The 7597-nt window shown below is 38.8% G+C and overlaps 1 pseudogene; it reads left to right on the plus strand.

Annotated features, from left to right (window-relative positions):
- Window positions 1–5659: 5659 nt before the first annotated feature.
- LOC108309795 lies at window positions 5660–6469 on the plus strand (annotated as a pseudogene).
- The last annotated feature ends 1128 nt before the right edge of the window (window positions 6470–7597 follow it).

Genomic DNA, 7597 nt, shown 5'->3' on the forward strand with positions numbered 1-7597 from the left:
GCGAACAGAGATAAGCAAGCTGGAAAACTGCACAGGTGAATTCCAGCATCTGTTCTAATAGAAAAGAGCTAACTGGAAGCCAGATATGCTCAACATGGAGGCTCCATCTTCCCTTTTGTCATCACATATACAGTAAAGAAGCAGGCAACATGGTGCCGGCCAGGTAGAGAACCCATCCGCATAATAAAAAATTAGGGTACAGGTGGCTAGATTTTTGTGCACTATGCAAACGGCACACCTAGTCCTAACCAGTTTTTTATGCCTTATGCAAATGGCACACCTGGTCCAACCGATCTTTTGTGCCCTACGTAAATCAGACACTACCTCCTCAACCTCACCTGTAACACCTCCTGCATTTCACCATGGACTCAAAGACCCACTCAGGACTTGAAGGAGAGAGGTTTTATTTTTCTTTCACCTATTAAACCTCCACTTTTAACCTCACTCCTTGTGTGTCTGCATGCTTGATTTCCTTGGCACGAGACAATGAACCTCGTGTATTTCCCACAGACAAGATCCCTGCTTCAATATGACCTGGGCACTTTTAACAACCTAATTCAGAAGCAGAAGCAAAGGAATGACTTAAAGTAGCAACTTAAAAAGGGAAGCAGAGAATTAAAATTTGGAAAATTTACAGCCTGGCCACGGGTCAGAGAAATAAAAAGTTTTTCAGTAAGGAATTCAAGTACACTGTGGAGCAACCAGGTACCAGGGGTATTTGCATATCTAAAAGGGAGCCAAGTGCTAATAACGAAGACAATGGGAAAACAGACTTGATGGCATTTTAGAGAACTTTGTAGTAGCCCCTCCCATCAAAGCCCCTCTGTAGGCCCAGGGGCCTAAGAGGAAGAATGATTTTGTGGGTCTGCCGAGAGCCCTGCTCTTCTCTGTAGCACTGGGACACTTCTCCCCACATCAAAGCTGCTCCAGCTCCAGCTCCAGCCACAGCACAGATGACCCCAGGTACAGCCTAGTCCACTGTTTCAGAGTGTGCAATGGTAAGTCTTAACTGCTTCCATGTGGTATTAAGCCTGTAGTTGCACAGAGTACAAGACTGAATGAGGCTTGGCACCCTACACCCAGATTTCCAGAAGATGTAAGGAAAAGCCTGAATGCCCAGGCAGAATCTCGCTACAGCAGTGGAGCCCTCATAGTGAACCCCTACTGGGCAATGCAAAGGAGACATGTGGGGTTGGAGTTTCCTCACAGAGTCCCCACTGGGGCACTGCCTAGTAGATCTGTCATAAGGGGGCCAAAGCCTCCAGACCCGAGAATAGTAGATCCACTGGTGGCTTGCACCCTGTGACTGAAAAAGCCACGGGCACTCAGCAACCCTTGAGAGCAGCCCCTGGGGGAGCCCTACAAAGTGAAAGGCTTTGGGCTCCCTAAGTCCTTGGGAGCCCAGCCCTTACACCAGTATGCCCCAGATGTGGGACATGGAGTCAAAATATATTATTTTGGAGTTTTAAGATTTCTTATGACTACCCTTCAAGGTTCTGAACTTGCGTGGGGCCTGTAGCCTCTTTCTTTTGGCTGATTTTTCCATTTTGGAAAAGGAATGTGTATCCAATGCCTATAATCCACTGTATCTTGGAAGTAATAAACTTGCTTTTGATTTATAGGCTCATAGGTGGAAGAGATTTGCCTTGTCTCTGATGAGACTCTGGATTTTTGAGTTAATGCTGGAATGAGTTAAAACTTTGGAGGACTGTTGGGAAAGCATGCCTGTATTTTGCAATGTGAGAAGGATGTCAGATTTTAAAGTGGCTGGGGGAAAATAATAGTTTGAGTGTGTGTCTCCACCCAACTTTCATGTTGAATTGTAATCCCCAGTGCTGGAGGTGGGGCTTGGTGAGAGGCATTTAGGCATGGATTCCTCAAGGCTTGGTGCTGTCTTTGTGACACTGAGTTTTCATGAGATCTGGTTGTTTAAAAGTGTGTGGGAATTAAAAAAAAGATATGAAAATAATTCCCTTGATCATAGGAAAGTATGAAATCATTCTTAGGGCTCCTCCTTGCCTTCTTTATTCAGTTCAGCCTGTACATTCAACAGGACACATAGGATTCTAAGTTGATTTTCGATACTATTTAAGGAATATTTGTATCTTCCAAAATTAATGTTTTAAATTGTAACACCCAATGTCATGGTACTTAGAAGTGAGAATTTTGGGCAGTGATTAGGTTATAAAAGCAGGGGACACATGAATAAAATTAACGACCTTATAAAAAGGATTAAAGAGAGCTCCCTTGCTTCCTTCCATCACATGGGTACTCAGTGTGCAGATGGCCCTCTGTGCCCTCATCAGACTCTGAATCTACCAGCACCTTGATCTTGGACTTGCCAGCATCTGGAACTGTGAGAAAAACATTTCAGTTGTTTATAAATTGCCTAGTCTATACATTTTGTTATAACAGAATACAGCCAACAGAGCCTGCTAGATACTTAAGAGTTCATAAATGTAAAGTCCACGGCTATAGACAATCTAGTTGTAAATGCTGGCAGGAAATTAACAATAGCACTGCAAACTTCTAGGTATCATTCAGCAGGAGTGCATGAAATGAGATGACTTAAATATGAGGCTGCTGGCTATTTTCTAAATCTTATGAGCACCTTGTTATCACCGCTATCATTTTTTAAAATCAATTAAATTATAGAAAAATTACAGAAATTAACTTGTATCTTTAAATTCCCATTGGCTCATATATTATCCTTAAAGACATTGATGGGTTATGATGAAGGACATAAAAGGAGAGGAGTAGGAAGTGACCATGAAAAATATTTGCCATGATTAGAGAGCTTATTCCTGCTAATGAAATGGTTACAGCCAAGGGTTAGTTGAAATTTTTATTGCTCAGACTGAGGTACTTACTTCTACTTGGTAGACCCCCCCCCCCCCCCCCACACACACACACACGAATACACACAGGCCGGTAACTCTTTACCTAAGAAACATTTGGTGAGCACCTTACATATCTCAGGCACATTCCTAGGTTCTATTGTGGGAAACAAATGAGTAAGGCAAGATCACTTTTCTTTGGACATCACAGTTATGTTATCTGTCACTTTACTCCACAGGTCAAATAACTTAAACAATCAAGGATCACCATCTTAAAGATACATTTTATGATCGTTTTTCCTTCTATGTACGTATTTTAAATAAATGGGGGATACTTTTCAGCTTCATGTAAGCTACCTATTCTAAATCATATTTTGCCTGTGAATTTAATTACTAATAGCTTACACTAAAATATACCTGTTAATAAACATAGAAACTACTATTCATTTAAGATTTACAGTGTTTAAATTCTGTAAACATTCATTATTCACTCATTCAACAAACAGTACATGTTTAATGATAAAATTCGTCATCCTTTTAACTGTGGGAGAACTGTGATCACACTGAGATAAAGATTTTCATCCTGAGTCTTAAGAATAGAGCTGCCATCTTTAATACTTTCCCAAATCAGGCAGGAAGAAAATTATTACCTTCTCAGAACTTTCTGTCTGTGTGTGTAGGTGGGTGTTTCTAACTCCATCTCTTTTCTTTTTCACCTGCCCATCCCTTCTTTCTTTCCTTTCTTCTTTCCTGCCATCCTACCTTGCCACCTGCCTTCCCTCTATCTTACAAAATAAACAAAATAAAAACACAATTAAAATTAATGATAATTTTCTTACATTTTTATATAATAATGAATAAAATTTAAATTACAAAGCATACCCTAGGGAGGTAACATTTTTTAAAAACTCCAGTATAACATGTACATTTTTATAATGGTTTATCTTAGGTTATTTAAACACAAATCAAGTCAAGATGCTTTGATTCCATTTTCTTGTTTTTGAGAATATTTGCTCTTCCTCTGTTTTTCCCTCCTCCATTTTTCAAAAGTCTCTTTCCTCATCTAACACTCTTCTTTTTCTGATATCCTTCTCCTTTTCCTGCCACCCCACCTCCCCTTTCTCTGCCATATTTCATTCCATCACCCTCATCTGGTTCTCTTTGATTAAATATAAATTACTCAGCAATTTTGTGAATAAGCCAAAAAACCAATAACAAAATTTATGAATTTTTAAAAAATTTGTAATTAATGTATTCAGTGAAATTGTAAAATAGTAAGAGTTGTAAATAATACTTGAATTTTCTATGTTCTAAAATTAATTAAATATCATAAAATTTTTCTATCAGACTTTAGTTATGAGAAATTGCTTTAGGTATAAGTAAGGGCCAACATTGAACATGTATTATGTCACAGCTTCTTAAATTGGGAATTCAGAAATAGGTGGATTTTTACAATTTGGTGTCTCAGGTGGGTTGTTTTCAAGATTTGAGATGGCTACAGACATCTGAATAATTAACTGGGGCTGGAGGCTCACTCACATGTGTGCCTGTTGATGCTGGTTGAGGTCAGGGGCCCTCCTCTTCTCCACATCCCTTTGTGCTGCTTGAGTATCTTTATCACATCACAACTGGCTTCCCACAGAATAAACAATCCAAGAGATGGGTTCTATGTATTGTTTGACGTCAACGTCATTAGTAATACCAAGAGGATACTTAAATTGCCTGAAACCCTACTGAACAAATAGTTCCTTCCTTAATTCTATGAGGAAGGACAGTGGTATAACAGCATAGGGGACCAGCGTGTGGGGATGGTTTTTATAACAGCAAAGTCTGTTCCTTGTGCATCATTGTCTCTCCTTTACAGTAAGAGCATCTGAATGTATATCATATGTATAATAATGAATAGAATGCCATATGAGAGAGTTCAGTTACATGAGGGCGAATAATCAATTCAAATGAGTAAATGCTGCAGATATGTTATTGTGGGCTGAACTGTTTCCCCTCAGTGCTTGAGACTCCAGTGCTTCAGACAGTGAGTATGTTTGGTGATAATGTCTTTAAAGAGGTAATTAAGGTAAAATTGGTTTGTATGGGAAGGCTCTGATGTACAGCGACCAATCATCTTATAAGAGATTAGGACATAACATGTATGCAAGAAGAAAGGCCATATAACAACACATCAAGAAGACAACTGTCTTTAAGCCAACGAGAGAGGCCTCAGTAGCAGTTACCATACTCAAAAATGGGGCAAGATTTTAACACAAGTCTGCAAGCTCTGAATCTCATGTTCATGATCATTATGTTAGCAGGTCTCCCTGGAAAACAAAAAGGAAAGTGTTTCCACGACCTAACTGTGTGACAGTTTACCTAGCCTTGTTGTGCCTAGTTTTCTTTTCTATAAAGCAATCTTAGTTATCAAGCTTACCTCTGAGAGTTGTGGTATGAATTAAGTGAGGTAATGTATATAAAGCTCTCTGGAACAGAGCTTGACAAGTGTAAAATGTTCGACGTATGTTAGGTATTGCTTTTATTACTATATCTTCATCTTTAGCAAAATCAGTGATATTCAAACCATATAAATGGTGGAAAATGTACTTTCCCATGAAACATCTCACAAGTATACCTCACTTGGAATATAGGCATTACTCAAACAAGTAAAAGATAAACTTGGCAAACTGAGTCACAACTACGCTCTACACTCATAGCCTTCAATCTACAGACAATGCCCATCTTTCATGCAACAAAGAATCTGACATGGACAAAGATTGTGAAAATAAAAAAGGAAAGAAATGGATGATCTAAAAATTATTTAGGAAGCAGAAATGACAGGATTCAACGACTACTGGGATTCCTATGCCACTGTGGAGGAGGTGGATGCAGCCATGAATGCAAGGCCACGCAAAGTGGATGGAAGAGCTATGGAACCAAAGAGAGCTATCTCAGGAGAAGATTCTCAAAACCAGGTGCCCAATTAATATTGTGCAAAAAATATTTGTTGGTGGCATTGAAAAAGACACTGAAGAATATCAACTAAGAGATTATTTTGAACAGTATGGAAAAATAGAAGTGATTAAAATCACGACTGACTGAGGCAGTGGCAAGAAAAGGCACTTTCCCTTTGTAACCTTGGACGACCATGGATAAGACTGTCATTCAGAAATATCATACTGTGAGTGGCCACAACTGTGAAGTTAGGAAAGCCCTGTCAGAGCAAGAGGCGGCTAGTGCTTCATCCAGCCAAAGAGGTGGAAGTGGTTCTGGAAATTTTGATGGTGGTCATGAAGGTGGTTTCAGTGGGAATGACAACTTTGGTCATGGAGGAAACTTCAGTGGTTGTGGTGGCTTTGGTGTCAGCCATAGTGGTGGTGGATATGGTGGCAGTTGGGATGGCTATAATGGATTTGGTAATGACAGAAGCAATTTTGGAGATGGTGGAAGTACAATGATTTTGGAAATTACAACAATCGGTCTTCAAATTTTGGACCCATGAAGGGAGGAAACTTTGGAGGCAGAAGCTCTGGCCCCTATGGTGGTGGCAGCCAATACTTTGCCAAATCACAAAACCAAGGTGGCTATTGTGGTTCCAGTAGCACCAATAGCTATGGCAGTGGCAGAAGATTTTAATTAGGAAACAAAGCTTAACAAGAGAGGAGAGCCAGAGGCGTGACAGGGAAGCTACAGATTACAGCAGATTTGTGAACTCAGCCAAGCACAGTGGTGATGGGACCTAGCTGCCACAAAGAAGACATGGTTTATGTAAATACTCATGTGTATGGGCAAAAAACTCAAGGACTGTATTTGTGACTAATTGTATAACAGGTTATTATAGTTTCTGTCTGTGAAAAGTGTAAAGCATTCCAACAAAGGGTTTTAATGTAGATTTCTTTTTTTTGCACCCATGCTATTGATTACTAAATGTAATAGTCTGATCATGATGCCGAATAAATGTCTTTAAAAAAAAAAAGAGGTACAAACTAATGTAACCGTTCTAAGCCTTAGGTGCAATACAGTCTAGAGAATTCAGTGAACAGTGTTAAGCCTGGCCATTACATGTGACCTAAAATGCAGTGCCACATCTTCGAGTGGGACTGTTAAATCCAAGTAAGTAGATTGTTTTTTTTTTTGTTTTCAGTAGGGGAGACAAATATCATCTAACCATTTTTTTTTAAGCTAGGATAGAAACAGACTTTTTAATACATTACCAATATTTAAAAATACTTACTAATTGATCTCTCACAAAAGTTATATTTTAACTTTATCATCCATCTGGTTTCTGTGGCATTAGAATTAAAACTCAGGGAAATAAATTAGTCTGCAAAGGTAACTTTTTTTTTTTGGTCACAAAATAAAGGCTAGAGCTAAGCAATTATTTAAGGTTTTCAAAGTGTCCAGAAAGGTTGTCTCTGAAATTGTGGAGACTTCTGAATGAGCTTGGAAAATCCATGATGCCCTTCTATGGGATGAGTCATATTTAGCAACCAGACCATGAGAGAAAAGAAAGGAGAAAAATCATCCCATACCCTCATATGTGTGAGTCATTAATGTTTTATTCATCTGTAGAAAGAACACATTCTTAGGTAAATCAAGGAAAACTTGGTAGACATTGATCAGCATAGGAATTTCTCTAGTTAAAGCCATTAAACAGGAATGTTTATTTCTCACTGATATTTCAATGTATGGAGATTAAAGCTACTTATATCTATGGGAGTCTCTTCTGAAAATCACGACTAACATAAAAAATGAATAGACATAATTAAAGA

This window comes from Cebus imitator, unplaced genomic scaffold (assembly GCF_001604975.1).
Source record: "Cebus imitator isolate Cc_AM_T3 unplaced genomic scaffold, Cebus_imitator-1.0 Scaffold97, whole genome shotgun sequence".
Lineage (NCBI taxonomy): Eukaryota > Metazoa > Chordata > Mammalia > Primates > Cebidae > Cebus > Cebus imitator.